Below are 25,738 nucleotides of genomic sequence, written 5' to 3' on the forward strand. Positions count from 1 at the left end.
TACATTTCCAGAAATGGAGGCCTGAACAGCAGAAAAATAATATTGTAATGCCTGTAAAACGGTGTTAGCCTTGGCATTTTTTGGTGGATTCAAACAAACTGAAATCAATTATGCGTTTTTCTTACATCCTGCAGGTAACAAAGAGCCTTTTAAATTGGTTCTTTGTTAAGCTGTTGGTGGAAAAAATGACTCATCTCTTGAGTTGGGTGCTTTCTTTATGCTTGAATGGTTCAGAGGTTAGAGTTAAGTGGTTTAACAAACAAAAAACGTTCCCCTGAGAATAGTCAAGCACAAGACTGGACAGAAAATTAGATAAAAGTCAGCCAATGTCTAAACAAAAATGTTAAAAGACCCCCAGAGAGCCTGAAGAAGCATTTTTGAAAAAGAAAAAACAAAGGTTTGCCTCCTCGGATGCAACATGTGTATAAAGAAATCATGGATCAAAATCTTTGCATTGTATTTTTCAAAGTTTAGTTCCTATATCTGCCCATCTGGCTATAAAGAGGCTTCTAAAACCCCAAACTGTAGTTTATACTGCAGCATAATAACATGGGTGAGGAAATGCATTATTGGTTTGGGTCCATATATCCAGGCCAACAAACTGGTGATATGTATACCAGGTAATTGATTTAATGCACATCATTTTTAAATTGTAAACACTTTCTCAGCTCCTGTGGTGATCAGCAGTTACTATCACTCAGTATCACTGTTACTGTTTAGGTATAGTCCAATTAATCCAATTCCTAAGCTGCAATCATCAGATGTTTTGCTATCTTGGTACCATTTTCTGATTCATCTCTGCAAAATGATCAGGAGAGCATGCACAATCCTAATCAGCAGTGGATCTCTCGGGACAACATATTGTGCCAATGTCTTCATGGCAAAAACTAAGACACTGGAGCTCACTATCAAGTCCACTACAAGCTTCGTACCATCCATGGTTAAGATAACCATTTTGCTTGAGTGAGAGCAAAAGTATCTTGGTCACCAGCTATGGGCTAGTGATTGCACTGTGGCATCAAATGTACAGAGAGTCATATTAGGGTTCAAAACCTATATTTCAGTATAAGCCCCAGTCCATCCCATCTATCCATGAACATCATTAAGGGCACGCCTGACCCAGTTTTTACTAAATTTAGAGGATTTTGGTTAGGTGGCTGAGGGCGGGAGGGAAGGATTTTCTGCAGAGGGTGACTTCAGTGTGAGCAGAGACTTCTCAAATCTTTTTAGCTAATGGTGCCCATAGTTAACAAGTGAGGAAAACTGATATGTAGTAGTGAAGTTTGCCCTTAGGATTTTCTGGCAGAGGGGCTCTGTGCCAGAAAGGTTTTAAGAAGTTATGTGAGGTAATATAAAGAATAAGGTTTGAAAGAGGAAGCAGTTCTGTTGATCTTTCATCCAGATGACTTTGGTTTGTGTCTCGTTTAACTTAGTTAGCTTATTATTTTTAAGATTTACTTTATTATTTTCTGTTTTAGTTACAGTTTGGTTGGATGTCAGCCAGGGGCGTAATTTCCACGGGGGTTAGGGGGGTTATGACCCCCCCAATAATCAGACCCAAGCAATATAACCCCTCCCCCCCCCCCCAATAAAATTATGAATTATCTTGCATAAATAGGCTGTTTATTTTCTTTACTCATTTCAGGTATTACCAGCAAAATAGTTGCAATGTTTAATCATCTGGGAATTTACCCAGATTTATTTATTTATTTAGACAGAAATCTTGACCCCCCCAATGTTCAGCACAAAGTTACACCGATGATGTCAGCACCGGGCGGACTTAGTTAGCTGTGGGAAAAATTCATGTTTAGCTTAAATGGATTTAGATGAATATCAGTGTGTGTATTGTTAGCTAGCATGCATGTAATAAACGTTCACAAGTTTGTGATGGCTTCATTTGTCTCATGCTCAACAGGAAAAAAAAACATGTAAAAACATGATAAAATAGTAAGTGGGGTTAAAATCCATTAACTCCTGCATTTGATTTTACAATATATTCTATTAAAAAATAAAGACGGTAATAGGCAGGTCAAACATATTTTTAATAACAATGTACATAATTTATATCACTCACTGTCATCACTGGAAAGCAGTTAACAGACAACATCTGTTTTACACAGTAAGGCCGCTCCAGGTGTCATTATACCCACAGGAACAATGCGATTAAATATAAATACACCATCTGCTAAACTGCACACAAACCCTTGACTGGCCGTGTTGTGATTCTTTTTTTTTTTTTTTTACAACACTCTCTAATTAAGCAGGTGGAGATTCATACAGTTTACTAAAGAATATCCGCCCACAATGAAAATCCCAATTATGGCCACATCAGCATGCATAAAAAAGTTTTCCCTTTGAAACATTTGATTCATATTTCCCAAAGCATTAATAACAGGTGTGAGTGAAAGAGAGAAAAGGCAGCTAAAAGGTCCCAACTTTGATTTTGGATATATTAGCTGTACAAATACCCTACGCTTGTGCATTGAAAAAAAAGAAAAAAACTTAGATTAGGATGGCAAATATTTGTAGTCTTGAGCTGGACTGGATTTAAGTCTAGCCTAATGTAACCACAGTTTATATTAAATGGGTTTAAACTTAAAGTGCAGCTAGCTAACTGCAAACTTGTGCTAACCCTTTTTGTTTTGAGTCCTTAGCCTTTGTAGTGTGGAAAGGCTTGATCCCATCTTGGCTTATCTTCTTGACATGAAATGTATTCACTGTTATAAATGTATTTATGTCAAAATAACATGCTGCTGGCACAAAAAGCACAGACTCCATCCAGAAAGTTATAGCAGTGTAGCACTTACAGTGTGCTAATGCAGCACTGGATGTTTGTATGTTATTATTATTTTTTATGGGTTTATTTCTTTCAGATTAAAGATTGTATCCTGACACTTTTCTGACACAGTCTTAAATATCTGAATATCTTATTCATAGTGGGCAGTTATTAATGAATTGATTCCCCATGGTTGTTTCACTTAAGCATACCTGAGAAGATTTGCTAACATTATAATTACATAAGGGCTTTTGGTCCCTTATTGACAATTTCCTGTCACATTAATCTACATAATTCAATCCTATGTGAATATTAAAGGGCTGCTACAATTCCAGGTAAACTCATGAGAGCTGGATCAAAAATTGAAAAATCAGTGGAGCAGCAGAGGTCCCAATATCCTTTAGTCTGAGTGTGGGAGCATTCCAAACATGCTGGTCACCAATTCCAATTTGTTTGTTCCTGCAGGGCAAATGAACAGTCTTTGAAACTCTGCACCCTTTGTTTGTAATCCCTGAAAAATGTGAAGTATCCTCCCCCAAACTCTGATGAAATCATGAAGTTAAATTTTTTCAGTCTTTCGTAAACTCTCAAAAACAAAACCAAATACAAACATCAGCATGCGAAGCAGTTCTGTCAACTGATGCTGATTTTTGAAGGTGATGGAGTTTGCTTTCTGACTATTTAGGGCCCACTGACCTCTATGTTTTATAGATGAAACTGTAGAGCAGGGATGGGCAATTCAAACGGTATGATTGGTTGATGATTACAGTTCAAATGTTCTTGTCATTAAAAGAACCTCCTGGCCTTGCCATAAATAACAATGGAAGAATAGTAGAATTTCTCCTTCTTTATGTGTGTATAAACAAATTTAAACACCCACTTTTACTCAGTTATGGTTATGTGGGAATGAGGCTCAGTGCTATTGTACAGACTAAAAACCATAACCTCTCTCCTTGTATGTGACTTGCTGTTCTCTCAAAGAGTATGAAAGAAACCAAACATTGTCATGGTGTTTGGCTTGCAGGCAGTTCCATCTGCAGCCAGAAAACAGGTTTATTTATGACATGGCAGACTCAGTCTCAAGGCATGAAATCTGGCTTTACTCTTTTTGCATTAAGCCCAGCATAGAAAACCTCCCAAAATCCAACAGGATTTCTTGAGAGGATAGATTTGTTAAAAAATACAACAGCCCGTCGATGCTTGCAGCTTGTCTCTTGCTGCACGGGGAATAGAATCAATAGAGATGTAACATGGTGGCTCCAACCAGTAACTCTGTTAGCTCTCTTTCTATCTTTTCCTTTATCTGAATCGAAGCCATACGATGATTAAACTGGCCCAGAATGACAATGCCGGCCTCAGGGGAGTATCGCAGACCTGAAAGAACACACACAAAAGGCGCCTTTCGCTTTTTCAGTGGGATACTGTAGAAACCGATAAGACTGCAAAGAAGCATTAAAAAGGAACGCTGACATGCAAAAGATTCAAACTATACATAAACAAAAAGAAACTTGTATGCAATATTAATAAGGGGAAATTTTGAGAACATACACGATGGTTTTAAAAAATCCTCAAAGCACATGACTGACGATATTTTCAATTCTCCAGCAAAGAAGAAAAGCTACATTGTGTCAGTTCATCCCATATTCTCTGTTTTGCATGTCCATTTGATCATACTGAAGAAATAAATATATCAAGCTAAATTTTGTTTTAAGCTGTAATCATTTGAAGAGCTTCTTATGTTAGTTTATTGTGTAGTAAGTAGTACATTTGTTGCGTACTATTTTCAGCTCTGGTTTTCTGACAGAGCAACAGCGGTATGAAAACGTGCCCCACCCCCTCGTTTTAACATAAATTAGCTGTAGTGTGTCACATCTTTGGAAAGCTGAGTTTAGTTTCACTTAAATATGACCTGCCTGACAAAGTGGAGTAGACCAAAAATTCCTCAAAAGCCAGACATCATGTAGCGATTCAAGGAAACTCAGGAACAAATAACAAACAAAGTCATTAAGATCTTTAAGTCTGGGAAAGGTTATAAAACCATTTCTAAAGCTGTGGGACTCCAGCGAACCACAGTCAGAGCCATTATTCACAAATGGTGAAAACATGGAACAGTAGTGAACCTTCCCAGGAGCGGCCGGCCGATCAAGAATGGTGTTGTTAATAGTATTGGTCCAGGACGAACATTGCAACTGACCAGTTGTTGTGAGGTCATAGCTTTGCCCATATGGAAAAGAAATAGAAAAAACTCATAAAAGACTTGCATAAGATTTGGCCTACTTCATATAGTAAATCATATAAGGCTTATATGATTTACTCATGAAAGTGGCCACTTTCTCATTACTTTCATATATTGTTTTAGTAAGTATCCAAAACATACAAGTTTCATTTATATAATTTTTCAAGGGATCTTATATCTGTTTTCACTCTTGTATGCTTTTCATACAAGTTTTACACAAGACAGATACAAACTTTATAAGATTTATATATATCTTTTCCATATGGGTGGAATGTGGAGAAAAAAAGAAATTAAACGTCTTTGTTTATATAAAACAACAAAAATAGAGAGAATCCCAACAATCAGATGACCCCACCCCTCCATGTACAAACACTTTGGTGACAGTGGGAAAGAAAAATTCCCTTTTAACAGGAAGAAACCTTCGCCCGAACCAGGCTCAGGGAGGGACGGCCATCTGTCATGACTGCTTAGGGGTGATGGAAGGAAGTGTTTTCTTTATTAATTTGTACGTGATATTGTTGGCTTGCAATAGTTTTAACAGCTTGGCTAATGCTAAGTGAATGCTAAGACAAGGTCGTTGGTCAGTGTAGTGTTGATCGTGTACCAACATTATTATGACAGTCTAGGCAAAACAACAACACAGTGCTATCATGCCGTGCTCTAACCATATTGATGTGTTTTTAGCAGTTTGTGAATCAAGCTAAAGCTACACATAGCTATATAGACATTTGAGACCTATTCATTCTTTGTTTTGGACTCTTCTTCACACTTTTTCTATGCAAGAAAATACAGAATATTGCAAGCCATAGCACTAATTTAGATTCAATCCCATTAAAGACAAATCTAATAGGCTGTATTTGTTCATCAGTTCATGGCAATCCAAGAGATGCAGTGGGGGAACAAACCCATGACTCTGAAAGCTTTTTGCAGAGGAAAACACCAGGTATTAATACGGGATTTGGCAGAAGGAAGAACTCTTAGCTCAGGTGTAGCATGCAATATGAAATATCCAGATCGCTTCAGCAGTACAGATCGTATATCTGATTAATAAAAACTTAAAGGACTTTAGATTTAAGCTTTAAATTTAAAGATTACATTTCCCATCTTTTTGAGAATAAATGATTACACATTAACATTTGTTTTCTTCCCTGGATAAAACGGCCACTGTTCCCTTAACTTGCTGTTAAATTTTGTGCCAAACTCCAAATAAAGTGGTTGCGTATCATAAGCTACATGTTGCTCTGTGTGAAACACTGAATTTGAAATTACCTGCCACTTCAAAAAAGTTCCCCCCTTTTCTGTTCGCTCCCCTTCTGTACCGCTAGCTAGATGCTGCATGACAGGGATGAGATGGAAAAAAGGATTTTCACTGAGCGGGCTGAATCATGTCACCGCTTTAATCTCGCCATGGACCACCGGATTGCAGAACATGAAAACTGAATTTGCATGACAGATTTTTTTTTTGTTTTTTTGTTTTACTAACTACTCATTAAGTGACGAAAAATACTGTGCATCAGTATCAATACCGTGGTGTGAGTAGAAGAAAAATCAGATATTTTTCTGAAAACGGGGAGCTGGCTCTTGCCTCTAAAGAAACAGTTTAGACCAGGGGAACTCCAGGCCTCGAGGGCTGGTGTCCTGCAGGTTTAGGATGTGTCCTTGATCCAACACATCTGATTTAAATGGCTAAATTGCCTCCTCAACATGGCTTGAAGTTCTCCAGAGGCCTGGTAATGAACTAATCATTTGATTCAGGTGTGTTGAACCAGGGTGAGCTCTAAAACCTGCAGGACTCTGGCCCTTCAGGCCTGAAGTACCCCCACCCCTGGTTTACACAGACTAACTAAGAAACACAGATTTGAACTTTGTCATGGGGGGTGATCTCCTAACTCTTTATTCTTTACAGTTTTTGTGATGCAATCACAGGCACCTGGCTAGCTATGCCTGGAAACAGGTAACAAAGGAAACAAAATTCACCCACAAGTGACCACAAAGTGCGTCACATGCAGAGCTTTAAAGAGGACCGCCTATCCTTACTCGCCTTTTTTATTTCTTATTTCCCACACCACCAACCCGTCACAGCAAATGGCTACCCCTCACTGAGCCTGATTCTGCTAAAGGTTTTATCAAAAGTGAAGTTTTTTTTCTTCCCGTCATCACCTATTGCTTGATTGTTGTTTCCCCCCCACCCAATACTGTTGGGTATAAAGTTCCTTGTGGCAGCAATTGTGATTTTGTGCTATACAGATGAACTTGGCCTGGTTGAGCACCTCAGCTCAGATCTCAAAAATAAGCCATTTTTTGCTTCCTTTCCTCGTTCTTTAAGGTAAGTTTCTTATGACTCTTACAGAAAAAAGATGTAAACAGCAGGTTTCTGTAGCTTCTGTGCTCACAGCCAGAGCCATGTGTTTCAGACAGTGCTGTTTGGGATATCTCACATCAAACTTGGCTCTGTAGAAAAAAAACGTGTTTTGAATCAAGGTTAAGACCAGTCTGGAGCTGGATTTTTTGGCTAATAATATCTTTATGACTTAAAAAAGGGGAAAAGAATAATAGAACCAGTTTAAGATGGATTATTGATTTTTATTTTTGGGCATGGCAAGAAGAGTTGAAATTTCTCTTTTTTCCTGTTTTGAAAAGGCTTCTATTTAAGATGGCTTTACATTTAGACTGCAAAAAAAATTGCACCTAGCAGCCAATCTACAACAGCCATTCAATTTCCCATCCATTTGTACAGAAATTGGCCGTAATGCAACCAGAGGGTGCAGCAGGGTTGCTCACAAGAAAGCCTCAACAAGACTGGATGAAGCTAAATGGCTAAAATAGTTATTTACACCTGCTTCTAGACAACAAAAGCACATATTTTATTTTTATTTTCACAAATACACAATCAATAATGTGTCTGCACTGAAATAAAACACTACAAATACCCATTAGTTTTACTTACATGAAAGCTGTTTTTCTAAAAGATGCCAGTATTTTGCTATTTGACGTTATTGGTTGGTAGGAATTCAAGAGAGGAGAAAAGAGGACAAGCATGACTTGAAATTTTGAGTTATTTTGTTGGAATTTTGACTTAACTCTGCAAATCAGGAAGCTGCTTACCCAGAAGCAGATGGCATAGACAAATGCGTACTGAAAATCAGGTAGTGATATCATCAATGTGCTACCGAAGTGTAGTAAACATGAACAAGCTACTTTTATGCTAATGCCTGTAAATCAGCGAATAGCACATTTCATCATTTGTAAAGCCATGCTGAGAGTACTCAGCAGTTTGAACATTTATTTATTTTACTGGGCCATTTTAGCCTTTATTCAATAGTAACAGTGTAAAGAGACAGGAAACTGGGGAGAGAGGGGAAGACATGCAGCAAAGGCCCACAGGTTAGAATCAAACCAGGGTCTACTGCTCTCCTTGGCCATATAGCATATGGCCACCTGCTCATCCCACTAAGCTAACCCGATGCTCCTCAGTTTGAACATTTATGACAAGCAGCAGTAGCGCTGGTAACTCAGCTGAATGCTGCTAGCGTAGCTGTAGCATTGCTAGCTTAGCTATAGCACTGGTAGCTAATGCCTTCCATGTTCTGCTTCCGGATAACATTGAAATGATGGTTAATTTTGGTAAGCACCTCATAATATAACAGTCATGTTGACTACAGCGCTTCCTGATTGGCAGAGTTATTTTCTTAAACATTTTAGCTGATTAACTCAAAATTTTGAGTTATGGATGGCTAAAAAAAACATTTTCAGTGGCGGAAACAAGCTTCCATACAAACCAGAGCAGATGAGCACATCAAGGAAAGCAGCTCTTTACGGTGGTTGCAGAAAATCACCACACAATGTACATATTTGGATTACACCTCCTTAGGGCTCCATTAATTTTGGAGTATCTCATAAGCGCTCTTTATAAAACAGGAAATCCAGAGAGTGGGAGTTTAGAAGTTCATAACAGCATTCATGTTTTAGCATTTACAATTTGTCTTCATTTGTAGTCGGTATCTTTTTCTACCCGCTGTTTTGAAGAACAAAACATTTACAGTGCCCTCCAAGAAGGGGTCGCAAGGACCAGCTAAAGACATTGTGTAATATTTTGCCACTTGCCCAACGTAAGTAAATTGTTTTTACATTTGTTTTTTGTTTTTGTTTTTTATGTGTTATTCAAAATCAAACCCTCGATTCCTGTTTTTCCTCCCACTTGTGCGTCAGCAGCATGTACTGTACACCTCTCTCAGTCACCAGGAAATAACAGCTTGCCCTGGGCCAGCATGCAGGCTGACCCAGCGCAAGCACAGAAAGCAAGCATGGGAGAAAACCCGAAAAAATATGACGAGCCTGTGTTTTTGAGACGCTGGTCTCTCTCTGTGCGACAGGAAGTTCTGCAAGTGATGAATATGCATGCGAGGGTGGTGAGGAGGGGGTTCTGTTTTGTACATTGTGTCCAACAGCACTGGTTCCTCCAGGTGTTCATTTAACATAATTGTGTCCGCACATGTTAAAAAACAAAATACTCAAGACATCTTCTCTGTCCTCAGTCTCACTTGTGGTCAAATGGAGTGAAGTGGAGTTCGGGCTCTGCTCCCATCTGTGTCTCCAACTGCTTCTTCTTTTTATGTCCCCTCACAGCTCTCAGTCATATCTGTCAGGGACACACAGGACAGAGCATGGCTATAATTACTGTGGTTGTAAATCCTCAAAAAAAAACTTGTACATGTACACACACAAACACTTCTCCCTACTTGCACAGTGTGTCCTCTTTGGAAGCAACATGGAGGTAAAAATAGCAAAGAAGCTGTTATCAGCTCCAGCGTGCGTTTACGAAGGTAGTCACAGCTTTTTTCTCTCTCTTTTTTCAAGTTGCTTAAACAGACATCTTGAGCTCAAAGAAATCATTACAGTGTGATTTAGAGTGCACAGTAAACAGGATTGCCTGCCAGGATCAGATTAGCAGTAAACGGTGTCTACAGTTTCAGTGCTATCATCCCTGGGGTGTTTGGTTTTTGTTCCAAAAGAAAGTTTATCACCGTGCACTATGTATAATCTCTTTAAATGAACTGCGCCTCTAGAATATGGAGCTGAAGCTACAGCTTTTCACAGACAAAATGTGTCCATCCTTATCATTCCTGCAGAATTGTTTGAAAGTCCATGAGGGTACTGCGTTTCCAAGATTTGTTCCTATGGGTTATAATTGGTAGTGAAGAATCAGAATCTTGCCTATACAGGGAGTGCAGAATTATTAGGCAAATGAGTATTTTGTCCACATCATCCTCTTCATGCATGTTGTCTTACTCCAAGCTGTATAGGCTCGAAAGCCTACTACCAATTAAGCATATTAGGTGATGTGCATCTCTGTAATGAGAAGGGGTGTGGTCTAATGACATCAACACCCTATATCAGGTGTGCATAATTATTAGGCAACTTCCTTTCCTTTGGCAAAATGGGTCAAAAGAAGGACTTGACAGGCTCAGAAAAGTCAAAAATAGTGAGATATCTTGCAGAGGGATGCAGCAGTCTCAAAATTGCAAAGCTTCTGAAGCGTGATCATCGAACAATCAAGCGTTTCATTCAAAATAGTCAACAGGGTCGCAAGAAGCGTGTGGAAAAACCAAGGCGCAAAATAACTGCCCATGAACTGAGCAAAGTCAAGCGTGCAGCTGCCAAGATGCCACTTGCCACCAGTTTGGCCATATTTCAGAGCTGCAACATCACTGGAGTGCCCAAAAGCACAAGGTGTGCAATACTCAGAGACATGGCCAAGGTAAGAAAGGCTGAAAGACGACCACCACTGAACAAGACACACAAGCTGAAACGTCAAGACTGGGCCAAGAAATATCTCAAGACTGATTTTTCTAAGGTTTTATGGACTGATGACATGAGAGTGAGTCTTGATGGGCCAGATGGATGGGCCCGTGGCTGGATTGGTAAAGGGCAGAGAGCTCCAGTCCGACTCAGACGCCAGCAAGGTGGAGGTGGAGTACTGGTTTGGGCTGGTATCATCAAAGATGAGCTTGTGGGGCCTTTTCGGGTTGAGGATGGAGTCAAGCTCAACTCCCAGTCCTACTGCCAGTTTCTGGAAGACACCTTCTTCAAGCAGTGGTACAGGAAGAAGTCTGCATCCTTCAAGAAAAACATGATTTTCATGCAGGACAATGCTCCATCACACGCGTCCAAGTACTCCACAGCGTGGCTGGCAAGAAAGGGTATAAAAGAAGAAAAACTAATGACATGGCCTCCTTGTTCACCTGATCTGAACCCCATTGAGAACCTGTGGTCCATCATCAAATGTGAGATTTACAAGGAGGGAAAACAGTACACCTCTCTGAACAGTGTCTGGGAGGCTGTGGTTGCTGCTGCACGCAATGTTGATGGTGAACAGATCAAAACACTGACAGAATCCATGGATGGCAGGCTTTTGAGTGTCCTTGCAAAGAAAGGTGGCTATATTGGTCGCTGATTTGTTTTTGTTTTGTTTTTGAATGTCAGAAATGTATATTTGTGAATGTGGAGATGTTATATTTGTTTCATAGGTAAAAATAAATCATTGAAATGGGTATATATTTGTTTTTTGTTAAGTTGCCTAATAATTATGCACAGTAATAGTCACCTGCACACACAGATATCCCCCTAAAATAGCTAAAACTAAAAACAAACTAAAAACTACTTCCAAAAACATTCAGCTTTGATATTAATGAGTTTTTTGGGTTCATTGAGAACATGGTTGTTGTTCAATAATAAAATTATTCCTCAAAAATACAACTTGCCTAATAATTCTGCACTCCCTGTAGGCACAAAACAACTTAGTTAGGTTTGCGGTTACAAATACAAGCTCTTCATTGCCATGGCCACAATCGTAAACACCAATAAAGGCGTACAACAGACATTGTCAAGTAACTTGGACTATGGAAATAAACAGCATTATCTTGCATTAACTTCCAATGTGTGACCAACCCATCCATCCACCCCTCCATCCATCCAACAGGGACTATTCACGCTACAATGTCTCTCAGGCCATGTCCGCACGCATCTTTTTCTCTCGCGTCGCAGTGTGGACTGCAAAAACTGAGGTTTTCGAAAACGGTGACACATTTTAGTCATATATGACTAAAACTAAGACGGCGGACGGCATTGTACAGCGTTTTTTTTGTTTGCTCCTAATTTTGTCAGCCCTACAGATTAATATCAGTTTGGACATGCTCCAGATAAAACTCGGCACTCGACATTTTGCCACGCCGTTTCAAAGAGCCGGAAAGTAAATAAACGGCAGACGAAAATGATGCAGGTTGAATGGTCTTACATTTTATGCATGCGCAGTACAGGTATGTAGCATTTTCAGTGTGGATGAAATGACTGAAAACGATAGTGTGGGTTATAGTGTGGGAAATCTTTTTTTTCCCCATAGCCACTCCTGAACCAAGTCAACCCAAGCAATCAAAGAGTTGTTACCAGTTGGTAATGAAAGCAGAGATGAGTAGTCATGGTTATAACACTGGAGCCTCCATTTGTACCTGTACTCACGCCAACAGAAGAACTGCTGTGGCCACATTTTTCGATGAAGTGATCTTTGGGCTGGTTTTCCGCTTTGCTCTTAGCTTTGTGTTAATATTTTAACACCAAAAGAAAGCATTTGTGTGCATGCTGAGTAGGATAGGGATTTGTGCAAGTGTACTGGGAGGAAGCCTAAGGTATGAGAATGCAAAGCAGATCTGACTTCCTGCTCTGCTTTGGGCCAAATTACTTTGGGCACAATGGGGTGTTGTCAGAGACAAACATAATTTATGAGTAATAATAAGAGCCCTCTGCATTACTTCTTCTTTTTTTTTTTTACAACAGTATATGACTATTGCTAAGGGAACAAGTTTTAAATAGTTAGCTTAACCCCAGCTTCCTTTTTAAAACAAAAATCAATCTTCATAATCTGCTCTGTTGTTATCGTCTTTGCAGCTTTACTTGATGGATTTCAATCTCAGCAACGGAAAGCATAAGGTGTTAGAATAGTCATCTTATTCAAAAGTAAGTGCACATTTATCTGAGTTTAATCAAAAAGGTCAGAGAAATTATGCTAGAGTCTTCACAGGCCTTTTGCAGGGAGAAAATTTCCCGAAAGTCTGACCACAAATAAAGGATGCTGCAGAGAATGCACATCTGAATCCAGATGTGGAGCTCATCAGTAGAGGAGGATTGCCAGAAGAACATCATTAAAGGTAGTTAGGGAAATGTGATCAGAAAGTGGTTTTTTTTTTTAAGCAAAAGACAAAAAAAGCATTAAATAACCACAAAATGTGTGACAGACTCTTCAATAGTAATTTTACATTTGTGCTCCTCAGCACGTACTCTCATAGATAAAGCAAGTTTGCCACATAACTCAGTCACTACTGAAGCATCCTTGCGTGGAGACAGATAATGAACACACGTGCAGCTAATGAGTTGTGTGATAAGGAGGTTTCAATTCAATTCAATTCAATTTTATTTATATAGCGCCAAATCACAACAAAAGTCGCCTCAAGGCGCTTCATAGATACAGAGAAAAACCCAACAATCATATGACCCCCTATGAGCAAGCACTTTGGCGACAGTGGGAAGGAAAAACTCCCTTTTAACAGGAAGAAACCTCCGGCAGAACCAGGCTCAGGGAGGGGCGGCCATCTGCTGCGACCGGTTGGGGTGAGAGAAGGAAGACAGGATAAAAGACATGCTGTGGAAGAGAGACAGAGGTTAATAACAGATATGATTCAATGCAGAGAGGTCTATTAATACATAGTGAGTGAGAAAGGTGACTGGAAAGGAAAAACTCAATGCATCTTGGGAATCCCCCGGCAGCCTACGTCTATTGCAGCATAACTAAGGGAGGATTCAGGGTCACCTGGTCCAGCCCTAACTATATGCTTTAGCAAAAAGGAAAGTTTTAAGCCTAATCTTAAAAGTAGAGATAGTTTCTGTCTCCCGAATCCAAACTGGAAGCTGGTTCCACAGAAGAGGGGCCTGAAAACTGAAGGCTCTGCCTCCCATTCTACTTTTAAATACTCTAGGAACAACAAGTAGGCCTGCAGAGCGAGAGCGAAGTGCTCTAATAGGGTGATATGGTACTACAAGGTCATTAAGATAAGATGGGGCCTGATTATTTAAGACCTTGTATGTGAGGAGCAGGATTTTGAATTCAATTCTGGATTTAACAGGAAGCCAATGAAGGGAAGCCAAAACAGGAGAAATATGCTCTCTCCTTCTAGTCCCTGTCAGTACTCTTGCTGCAGCATTTTGGATTAGCTGAAGGCTTTTCAGTGAGTTTTTTGGACATCCTAATAATAATGAATTACAGTAGTCCAGCCTGGAAGTAATAAATGCATGAACTAGTTTTTCAGCGTCACTCTGAGACAGGATATTTCTAATTTTAGAGATGTTGCGCAAATGGAAGAAAGCAGTCTTACATATTTGTTTAATATGTGCGTTGAAGGACATGTCCTGGTCAAAAATGACTCCAAGGTTCCTCACAGCGTTACTGGAGGCCAAGGTAATGCCATCCAGAGTATGAATCTGGTTAGATACCATATTTCTAAGATTTTCAGGGCCGAGTACAATAACCTCAGTTTGATCTGAATTAAGAAGCAGAAAGTTAGCGGCCATCCAGGTCTTTATGTCTTTAAGACATTCCTGCAGTTTAACTAATTGGTGTGTGTTATCTGGCTTCATGGACAGATAGAGCTGGGTGTCATCTGCATAGCAGTGAAAATGTATGCTATGTCTTCTAATGATGCTGCCTAAGGGAAGCATGTATAATGTAAACAGAATTGGTCCTAGCACTGAACCCTGTGGAACTCCATAATTAACCTCAGCGTGTGAAGAGGACTCTCCATTTACATGCACAAATTGGAGTCTATTAGATAGATATGATACAAACCACTGCAGCACAGTACCTGTAATACCTACAGCATGTTCTAATCGCTCTAATAGGATATTATGGTCGACAGTATCGAACGCTGCACTGAGGTCTAGCAGGACAAGCACAGAGATGAGTCCACTGTCAGAGGCCATAAGAAGATCATTTGTAACCTTCACTAAAGCTGTTTCTGTGCTGTGATGAGCTCTGAAACCTGACTGAAACTCTTCAAATAAACCATTCCTCTGCAGATGATCTGTTAGCTGTTTGACAACTACTCTTTCAAGGATTTTTGATATGAAAGGAAGGTTGGAGATTGGCCTATAATTAGCTAAGACTGCTGGGTCTAGAGATGGCTTTTTGAGTAAAGGTTTAACCACAGCCAGCTTGAAGGCCTGTGGTACATAGCCGACCATTAGAGATAGGTTGATCATATTTAAGATCGAAGAATTAATCAATGGCAGGACTTCTTTGAGCAGTTTTGTAGGAATGGGGTCTAAAAGACACGTTGATGGTTTGGAGGAAGTAATTATTGAAGTTAACTCAGAAAGATCAATTGGAGAAAAAGAGTCTAACTTAACATCAATGGTACTAAGAGTAGCTGTAGATAATATTACATCTGTGGGATGATTACTGGTAATTTTTTCTCTAATGATAAAAATTTTATTTGTGAAGAAGTTCATGAAGTCATTACTAGTTAACGTTAAAGGGATGGTTGGCTCAACAGAGCTCTGACTCTTTGTCAGCCTGGCTACAGTGCTGAAGAGAAACCTGGGGTTGTTCTTATTTTCTTCAATCAGTGATGAATAGTAAGATGTTCTGGCTTTGCGGAGGGCTTTCTTATAAAGCAGCAAACTATTTCTCCAGGCTAAATGATGATCCTCTAAATTTGTGACACGCCATTTCCTCTCCAGATTACGAGTCATCTGCTTTAGGGTACGTGTTTGAGAATTATACCACGGAGTCAGGTACTTCTGATTAGAGACCTTAGTTTTCACTGGAGCTACAGTATCCAGAGTCGTACGTAGTGAGGAGGTGAAATTATTAACAAGATAATCAACCTCTGTTGGGGTAGCGTTCAGATAGCTGCTCTGCTCTGTGTTGGTACAGGGCATTGAAGATGATAACAGTGGGTGGATTATATTCTTAAACTTAGTTACAGCGCTTTCAGAAAGACATCTACTTTGATAAAATCTACTCTCCACTGCTGTGTAATCAATTATTGTAAATGTAAATGTTATCAGGAAATGATCAGACAGGAGAGGGTTTTCAGGAAACACTGTTAAATGTTCAGTTTCTATGCCATATGTTAAAACAAGATCTAGAGTGTGATTAAAGTGGTGGGTGGGTTCTTTTACATTTTGAGAGAAGCCAATTGAGTCTAATAACAGACTAAATGCCATGTTGAGGCTGTCATTTTTAGCATCTACATGGATGTTAAAATCACCCACAATAATTATTTTATTTGAGCTCAGAACTAAATTAGATATAAAGTCTGAGAAATCAGACAGAAACTCTGTGTAAGGCCCAGGTGGACGATAGATGATAACAAGTAAGACTGGTTTCTGAGTTTCACAGCTGGGGTGGACAATGTTAAGCATCAGGCTTTCAAATGAATTAAAAGTCTGTCTTGGTCTTTCATTAATTAATAGGCTGGTGTGAAAAATTGCTGCCACACCGCCCCCTCGGCCTGTGCTTCGAGGTTTCTGGTAGTTAGAATGACTCGGGGGTGTTGATTCATTTAAACTAACATAATCATCCTGCTGCAACCAGGTTTCTGTAAGGCAGAGTAAATCAATTTGTTGATCAATTATTAAGTCATGTACTAACAGAGACTTGGAGGAGAGAGACCTAATATTTAATAATCCACATTTCACTGTTTTACTCTTTGGTTCAGATGTGGATACTGTATTGTTCTTTCTTTTTGATTGTTTATGTTTAAGTTGTTTGTTGCTGGTTTTTAGTTTGTTTTTTGTCTTTTTGGAAGCTGACACAGTCTCTATGGAGATGGGTTTTTGGGGGGGTAGCAGGAGGAGAGAAGCTGCAGAGAGGCGTGTAAGACTGCAACTCTGCTTCCTGGTCCCAACTCTGGATAGTCATATTTTGGGGGGTTTAATAAATTTGTCCATATTTCTAGAAATGAGAGCTGCTCCATCCAAAGTGGGATGGATGCCGTCTCTCCTAACAAGACCAGGTTTCCTCCAGAAGGTTTGCCAATTATCTATGAAGCCCACATCGTTTCTGGGACACCACTCAGACAGCCAGCAATTTAAGGAGAACATGCGGCTAAACATGTCACTCCTGGTCTGATTGGGGAGGGGACCAGAGAAAACTACAGAGTCCGACATTGTTTTAGCAAAGTTGCACATCGATTCAATATTGATTTTAGTGACCTCCGATTGGCGTAACCGGGTGTCATTACTGCCGACGTGAATTATGATTTTACTGAATTTACGTTTACCCTTAGCCAGCAGTTTTAAATTTCCTTCAATGTCGCCTGCTCTGGCCCCTGGAAGACAATTGACTATGGTTGCCGGTGTCTCTAGCTTCACATGTCTGAGAACAGAATCACCAATTACCAGAGTTTGACCCCCGGCGGGTGTGTCACCGAGTGGGGAAAAACGGTTAGACACATGAACGGGTTGGTGGTGTACCTGGGGCTTCTGTTTAGGACTATGCTTCCTCCTCACCGTGACCCAGCCGCCCTCTTTCCCCAGCTGCTTGGGGTCTGCCGGGGAACAGCTAGCGGGGCCTACGCTATCTTCGGCTGCACCAGCTACAGGGGCCTGGCTAGCTACGGGTGAATGAAGGGTGCGAAGCCGAGTCTCCAATTCAGTAATCCTGGCCTCCAGAGCTGCAAATATGCTACATTTGTTACAGATATCATTACTGCTAAAGGAGGCCGAGGAGTAACTAAACATCTGACACAATGAGCAAGAAAGTGCAGGAGGGACAGGTGAAGTAGCCATGGTGCTAACGAGTCGGCTACGAGCTAAGCTAAGCTAGCGAAACAGTACAGAGACAGTGAGTGAATACTTTGGCTATAAATTAGGTAGTGAGTACACAGAAAGTGTGCTTCGGATGAAGCACGTGAAGATTATACTATGAAAGAAGAATGTATTTAAAAGTTGTTAATTAAATTGCTAAGCAAATAAGCTACTCAGAAACACCACTGTGTTTGAGCAGGAACAGGAAGTGATACTCTACCGCAGAGCGAGCGAACACCAAGTGACAGCGCCACCAAGAGGTTTATGTAGATTATTCACCCATTTTCATAATCCCTCATTTAACTTGAGGTGTGGGGTGGGAAACCTGCACAGGCACACAAACCTGGAAGCTCTATGCAGAGAGACCCCAGTTTACTCCTGTGAGGCAACAATATTAACTCTTACACTACTGTAGTCAACAAGTCAACATGACTGTTATACTATGAGGTGCTTACCAAAATTAACCATGGACTATAATCACTCATCATTCATGGGACTGATTCTTTTTATTGTTAAGGCCTAAAAATAAACGGTGTGAAAACAAAGTTGACATCAAGCGATGATGAGCTGCTCCTGATGGGTTTTTTTGTTGGTTTTGCTCCTGATGTTTCAAAGAAAGAAAATTAAGAAACTGAGAATCTGGGTCCATCCGATTTTTCATGAGAAGAGAGAGGGGGAATTTCATGGTTTGACCCAGGTCTTGCTGGCAGTGTTGGGAACACATGTGAGGAGGGAGAAATAATTCCAGAGAGCCGATTGACCTGGAGCAGCATCTTGCTGTGTGTCTGAGGTAAAATAGTATTATTTTACCAGTGTTACCTGCAAGTTTTGAGCTCTGACCACTTGTGCCAAATGCAATGGTGCAAATACATTCTGCGAGATTACATGGTCGGCGTGAACAGCGGCAGTAAGAATGAGGGGACTCTCAAAAACATTTTTAACGTATATTTAATATTATTTTTAAGTCCTATCTATTTGTGTTATTTTAGATTTTACAATATATGTGGTGCAGTATGACAATGTCTAAGGGAGGACAGGCAGGAAAAAACTGCACAGATTTTAGGTGTCTGGTGTTTAAAGGCATTGACTTTACACAGTATGTATTACACAGTACTTACCTGCACCTTACTGATGCTTTATATTATTCTTGTGTTATTACTTTAACATGGCCTTGAGATGGATTGTCACATATTTACCATTTAACAAAGTAAACCTTAGGCCATGCAATAGCATAAATCTTGATCCTAATATGGACACACACGAGACCTTTTCCTGGTGTTTTAGTATTAACACAAAGCTGAGTGCAAAGTTGAAAAGCAGCCCAAAGAGCACTTCACAGAGATTGCCAAAGCAATTCCATTGTAGAAACAGGTGCAAACAGGGTACACATGAAACGAGCCTGACTGCTTATCACTGCTTTTGTTACCTGTTTGTCAGGCTCTGACTGCTTGGCCAGGGTCAGCATACACTTTAGCTTCACTGTGTACTTTGTGCAAAAAGTCCATGTCAGGTTATCAGCAGTTGTTTCAAGCCACACTTTGCTCTTTCTTGTCCTTTTGTGAAATAAAATTACACCGTGTGTAAAAGGTTGTGGACTCCTCCTGAAGTCAGATACCAAGTAACAAATCTTTGCCACTGTGTGATTAAACTGCAGTGTGATTACTGAAAATGACTCTATATGTGCTGTTAAAGAAAAATGTAATTACTTTATAGAGATTTACTCCCAACATTGTTGATCAAGATATATATGACTTAATTGGTAAATAAAGGATGAGATGAAGTGGGAAGACTAAAGCATAGCAGTACAGAGATTTCTGGGAGGTGAGGGTTGCATTCGTCAATGAATGCCTTGCCAATCTGATTAATTGCTGTATTACTGATTGTTCCAAATTATTGAATAACTTCATTCACTGCTGCTTTACTAATCAATATATTTTATTTGTGATGTAAACATATAGATTGTACATGCCTCAGCCAAGTCCATAGAGCAACAAGCACGTAAGCTCTCGCTAATTGGTCTAAACTCTGAAAATAACACGGAGCTGCCATTACTCATCGTGTGTGCTTTGATATAAGCAGCCCTGCTGACAGTTTGCAAATGGATTAAGACAATTAACAGATGGACTCTCCTTCACCTCACCTTGTTTTTGTTTTTTTAAATTGATCTTGTTTAATTGATCGTGGAGTCATGTGCTGTAGTACCAGAGCAACAGCTTAATGGCATTACAACAGACAGCATCAGTTCTCTTAAGCACTTTCTACAGCTAAGTGCAACACTACTAGCGGCTTATTGAACACGCTAAATAATCATCATGTTAGCATTACCGCGAGCTTTATTGTTATAGATTGAACATTCATTCACTTTTGGCCTCAACCTAAAATGTCTTCTCATAGCTCACATTTACCTAAGTCTGCGTTTTACCACGGTCCTCGTTGTTATTCTAATCATATGGATGTGGGTCAGATGCAAATCCATCCATTCGGCATCCATTCATCTTTTTACAGATTTATTGCGGTTACACACAAGTAGAAAAGCCCATGCAGTTGGTGTTATATATGCCATTCCTAGTATACTGACACAAAGAATCAATTAAATTTGGTCTTTTCTGGGCTGAATAAAGGCATGCTTAAATGATGGGTGGTCCAGAATAATATTATCTGCTATTTTCAGTGTACTTCTAACTTCATTTAAATTATTAAAGTATAGACAGATTGTTTGCAATGGTCTTTTCACTTGTTCCACAGAGACACTCAATGAAGACAAATTCCAGTGCAATAAAAATGACCTTTCCTGTTCGCTACATCTTGATGAACCCAGGCCCTTTGATTAATGAATATTCATCAAAGAGGCTGTGTTTTTCTCAATATCTGCAGAAGGTTCCCAAATGTAATCAGTATCTCCCTCGGAAAAAAGAACAAAAGAAATAAAGAAAAAGACCGGGCACTATAATGGAATCTAAGGCGTAATTTGAACAATGCATTTAGTATCTTTGAGATGGGAAATATTTAATTAGTCCGTTCCCAGTAAGCTCACTTAAACAAATTAAACAAACGGTCCTCAGCTATTTTCTTTTAATATTTTATTTTGGAATAGTGATGCATAAATGTCCTTTAACAGCATGTAAAATACTTAAATACCCAAAGAAAATACTGATGGTTAAACAACTCACATTAGTTTTTTAATGCCAGATTGAGGAGGGGGTAACATTTCCCAATTGTGTGCTATGTACTGTGTGTTGAAATTGTTTATAGACAAGTATCCAAGCCTGTTAATGTTCACTGTTCACACACTGATTGCTGTGACCCCTTGAGGTGCCCTAATTAGATGCCTTTCATCGCCTATCAACTGTGTAAGAGTAGAGTTTCTACTCTATGTCCCTCTCAAAAAACTGAATTTCTCACATTGTCTCTAAGGCTGAGCCAGGACACCCTTTGGAGAAGGCAAATTTCCATTGCATGCATCCGTAATCTCATTCTTTCAGTCATTACCCAAATCTCGTGACCACAGGTGAGATGTAGATCAGGATGTAGATCGACCAGTAAATAAACTACTTTTCTTGCATGCTCAGCTCGTCAACACAACAGACCGGCTCGTCTGTCAGCCTCCTGCTGACAGACGATCTATAATGGGCAGACTTAATGGTGCTAAATCCTGCCGCTTTAAACTCAGCTGCAAACTGCTTCACTGTGAGCTGGAGGCTGCCATACAGAGCCAACATCAACAACAGAGCTACATCATCCACAAAAAGCCTTCCGCCAGTTGACTCCACATAAAAATTCGGTCCAAAAAAATTATGAACAGACTCGGTGACAAAGAGCAGCCCTGGTGAAATCCAACACCCACCTGGATCGACTTAAGTGTGGACTAAAGTCTCACTGCTTATTAGGGGTGCAACGATACACAAAATTCACGGTTCGGTTCGATACTTTGGTGTCACGGTTCGATATTTTTTCGATACAAAAAAATGTTCATGCCTTTTTAATTTGTCATTTATTAAAATTATAAATATATATTTTAACTCAAAAGTACAGTTTTTAAATGTAATGTTGCTGAAACAAAATAAAAATAAAAAAAATCTATCTGTTTGAGAAATCACTCATCTTTGGAAAAGAGAGTTTATTACAGAGAAATGGCTCTTTCCAAAATAAAAGCTATACTATACGCTTCTTCTGGGCTATATTCTCAGCAGCATATTAAACATATCAGGTCCCCATAAGGAGAATCATGTGCTAACGGCTGTCTAAATGACTCGGGTAAAGTTTGTAGCATGCGTGCTTGTTGTTTTTGTCTGCTTCCACTTGTCTTTGCACTAGGATGATGTCGGCGTAAATGTGCAGTCGTAATCATTGTGTTCCCACTAGTGCTGTCAGCATTAATCTCGTTAAAATGACATTAACACCACAACACGGCAAATCTCCGTTAACGAGTTACCGTGGATCGCCCCGTGCGTGGGGCTGGATGGCGTCAACATGTTAACAAGCTAACTGCGCTAACGCACTAGTTCCCACCAATTGAGCATTGCGTGGCACATCCGACATGCTTCACATGAAAACCAAGATAGTTCCAAACGCCAGATCTGAATGAGGGTGGGGGAGGTTCAATTTCGGGTAGCGTTGAGGCAGTTGCCATGTTGCAACGAGCTTAGCTTCTGTCTTGCTAGCTTGCGCTGCGCTCAGTGGATCTGCACTCGACAGTGCAGCCTAGGCGGAGTAGTCGAACGCAGATCCACTGAGCGCTCAACACAGAAAGCATCGTCAGAAGAAAAGTTGATAAAATAAATAAAAAATTTTGTATTGTTCGATACATATGCGTACCGAACCGAAAGCACTGTATCGAACAGTTCAATATCGATACGAGTATCGTTGCACCCCTACTGCTTATATCTTATCACAACGGCCCAGCCACCCCGGCCTTTCATAAACTGGTCATCATTTTCATTTTACATTGTTGTGCAATTTAATTTGCATCAAAAAAAATTGCCAAAATATATAATACACGTTTTGCAGCTGTGAGTCATGACTTGGTCTCATTTGTTTTCATCACCCTAGTCTGATTCTCTTTATGCCCACTCATTTCGCCACACTTCCTTTACCCTCCAGCATTGTGTTTGTCTTATTGCCTTTATCATTCCAAGGAACTAAACACAAACCAATGTCACTAGTTTCACAGGTGTTTGATGATGCACAAAAATACTGTATAATTCAAAAATTGTACTAATGGTGCTACTTGTAGGGAGAATTGTCCATTCAGACATTCACAGTCCATCGAGCCAAATTCAAAAACCATCCTGGACCAAAGTGGTGGACAGAGTAAAATGGCCATCTACCTAAGAATGTATATACAACACGTCTATTCAACGTAAATTCATTATATTATTGTCTGAACCTTTGAAACTTAGTGCTGAAGACAATACAACGCTGAAACCAGTGCAGAGGACACAATCTAAAGGCTGGAAGAGACAAATTAAAGCAATGTGAAGCAACATAAAAGAGAAAGTAATTAAAAACAGACTTAGAATGCAAAGACAAACGGAGAACACAGAGAGTGGAGCAAAGACGATGCAGGGACAAAGGAAGACATTTAGAAACCACAAGGGAAGAACCAAATGACGACTAAGTAACACGATCGTGAACATGACCTGAATGTTCTAAAGCACAAAACGTTGAAGGAAATGAGCAAACTGCATTAGTCTTTGAGCTCTCATTATGCTTTAATATCTTTCTGAATATGCTGGACCCGAGCAGTACTTTTAGCTGCATTGACTTTCAAGTGTAATGCATTCGCCTCCGAATGTGTCAGTACGTATTCGCGTGAGCGGATGCTTTTTGGATTGACACGCATGCTAGTGTTTCCACATCCTGTTTACTGGATCCATTTGACTGGAACACTTAGCATCGCCCTGCCCTGTAAAGGTAAGCACTCTGCAAAGTGCGTTTTGCACTCTGCAAAGTGCAGAACGCACACGTGTGCACTCACAAACTTGGCACACAATAGGGATACTTAACGACATTCTCCACTCTATTGTGTTGTTTGCAGGTGCTGTGACAATTTCTGGAAGAGAGAATCATCAGTTTCTCATTCAGCCTTTCCTCTGATTCAATTTCATTCTGTTTTTTTTTTTCATAGTACACAGCAATAAGAAGTCACACGCAGAGACTCAATGGACTCTTATTTGGATGCTTGGATACTTCAGTACCTGGTTTGTTGAGACTAAATGTCCAACGGATCTGCAGTAAAATATTTTAAGGATTTCTGCTTGCATAAATTGTGTTTTCCACTTTTTTTTTTTTTTTAATACGCACCAATTAAAATGACATACAAGTGTTTAACAATGTAACAAAAAGAGAGAATACATGTTGGATATACCTAGGGTTAGTGTTAGGAATAGGGTTGGAGACCTTGGAAAATTAAAGGCGATCTATTATGATGATTTCCACATCCATGCTTTCATTTTTTGTGCTACTCAAATAGTTTTGCATGATTTGTTGTAAGAACCCATCCCTATGATATCAAACTGTAACTTATGGCAGGCCATCGGTTCAACTACCAAGCTTTCCATCCATCCATCCATCCATCCAAGAGGCCCCTTACTATAGGAGTTTATTCTGCATTAAACACATGTCTTTTCTGCCAATCAGTGGGAGCTGAACATGCACTGATTAGCAGTGTTCTGTGTTTGTGAGGTTTGACAGGTGTATGTGAAGTCACCTTTAGCTCATCAGATGAAGTGGGACTGTGAGGTCTGTTTATGCAGTAAAAATTCATTAGGTGGTTCAAGTAAAAGTTCTCAGATCAGTAGGTATTCACTCCAAATAAAGCCAGCATTCATGCCATCTGAACATATGTCTTCACCTAGCTATTGGTGCTTCCATAATTATCTTTAAAGTGCACGCAGCCTAGTTTGATAGTCAAGCTTAGAGAAGTTTCTGCACTTTAATTTAGCAGTTCAGGGGCCAATTGTCTTCACTCTTTCCCTGACAACCACCCCAGTACTCGTAATGAGTTTGGAGACCTCTGTAAATATCCATAAAGATGTGGTTTAATGACCATTTGAATATTTTCCTGGTTTTGGGTACCTACAAAGACAGAGACCATCCTGACTCATTCCTGATGCAAACCCAGTCATTTTGTTCTATAAGCAAGCCTGAAATATGACAGACACCACTCAGATCAGAGGGGAGCTTCAAGGATCGTCCTTAGTAGGTGTTCAAGGAGCAAAGAGTTAAAACTTGTTACCCTATGTTGCTTCAGTTAAGTTAGAGTAGCCTGATAGGATCCTGTTAAATGACATTATTATACTAAATATTGCAAACTCAACTCAACTTGCACACTCCAAGTGTTTTATACAGTCTGATCCACCCATTTACACAAGCTCTTGTTTCCTACGTTGAAGTGCTTTCTATCTAAGATTTACACACATTCACCCTCCAATCAGCAATCACCAACAATCTGTCTTTCATGACGTCATGGTTCAGTGTTTTTGTAATGAGGGCACCTTAACTCCATCTATTAGTGACTAACCCTAACCCTGCCTTCATAATACAGTCAACGAACTTTCTGTCCTCAAAGTTCAGATGGTTCTCTCAGGTGACTTTGTAAGCACATTTAGACTCACACAACAAAGATAATAGCAGACACACAGACAAACACTTAAGGAGTGAGAGATATAAAGAGACAGACAGCAAGAGAGGGAGAGAGCATCATGGGGCCTTGGACATATAAATCCACCTGGCTGAAATATTCAGAAGTGTATGATCTGCTGAGACTTCCCCCTTCTGGTCTACTTATCTTTGCCTCTGCTAAAATTATTTTTATCCCTGGTAGGGACAAGACACACATACCCTTCCCCCCAAAGTCTTTTTTCTTT

At 39.9% G+C, this 25,738-nt stretch overlaps 1 protein-coding gene across 1 annotated transcript in view; it reads right to left on the bottom strand.

Annotated features, from left to right (window-relative positions):
- Nucleotides 1-1,611: 1,611 nt before the first annotated feature.
- Nucleotides 1,612-25,738, bottom strand: part of uts2r1 (urotensin 2 receptor 1) — a 68,330-nt gene continuing 44,203 nt past the window's right edge. Inside the window, exon 4 of the mRNA XM_084938289.1 lies at nt 1,612-9,651. The gene's annotated coding sequence lies outside the window, so the exon portion shown is untranslated. The remainder of the gene's footprint in view (nt 9,652-25,738) is intronic.

Source organism: Perissodus microlepis, chromosome 8 (assembly GCF_051167445.1).
Source record: "Perissodus microlepis isolate ML-2025 ecotype Zambia chromosome 8, ASM5116744v1, whole genome shotgun sequence".
In the NCBI taxonomy this organism is placed as follows: domain Eukaryota; kingdom Metazoa; phylum Chordata; class Actinopteri; order Cichliformes; family Cichlidae; genus Perissodus; species Perissodus microlepis.